Here is a 602-nt window from a genome sequence, read left to right as displayed (position 1 = left end):
GGGGGGGAGCCGATGCCGAAGGCTGGGTGCTCTATCCTTGTCCTGAGCACTGTCACTGTCCCCCTGGGGCAGGGAGGCCGGGGCCCCCTTCACAGGATGATGAATCAAAGGCTTTAAACTACGAAAAACTACATAGAAGTCCACTTTTAAGTTACCAAAAGTGAATTATGGTCTAATGGAGCTGTGTCTCTTCCCAACCCTCTCCCATGCTGCTCCGGCCTCGGTCCCAGCATCTCCTCCCTCCTGCCCATGCCAGGGGCTGATGAGCGCAGGGCCAGAGCGTGGGATCTACACGTAACCCATTAACATACACAGCTTAAAACCCAATAGATTTTTAACTTATATCAGTGTCTTCTGAAAGGAACGGGGACTCCCTGGCAGCGGGTGGAGGTGCTGGTGGGAAGCTGGAGCTCCCGGGAGGAGCTGGTGGCCAAGAGGGGGGTTTTTAACTGTCGGCCTGTTGAGCTTTCATCTGAGTGTGCGTGTGTTGCGGGCTGTTCTTTCACAGGTCTGACGCAGAGATTTCATTCATGAAGTTTAACCAAGGATCTGCAGAGCATCCTACCTAAAAAGTTCACTTATCTATTTATTTTACAAAAATA

The sequence above is a fragment of the Nestor notabilis genome, unplaced genomic scaffold (genome assembly GCF_000696875.1).
Source record: "Nestor notabilis isolate BGI_N333 unplaced genomic scaffold, ASM69687v1 scaffold5705, whole genome shotgun sequence".
NCBI lineage: Eukaryota > Metazoa > Chordata > Aves > Psittaciformes > Psittacidae > Nestor > Nestor notabilis.
This window is presented reverse-complemented; position numbering follows the sequence as displayed.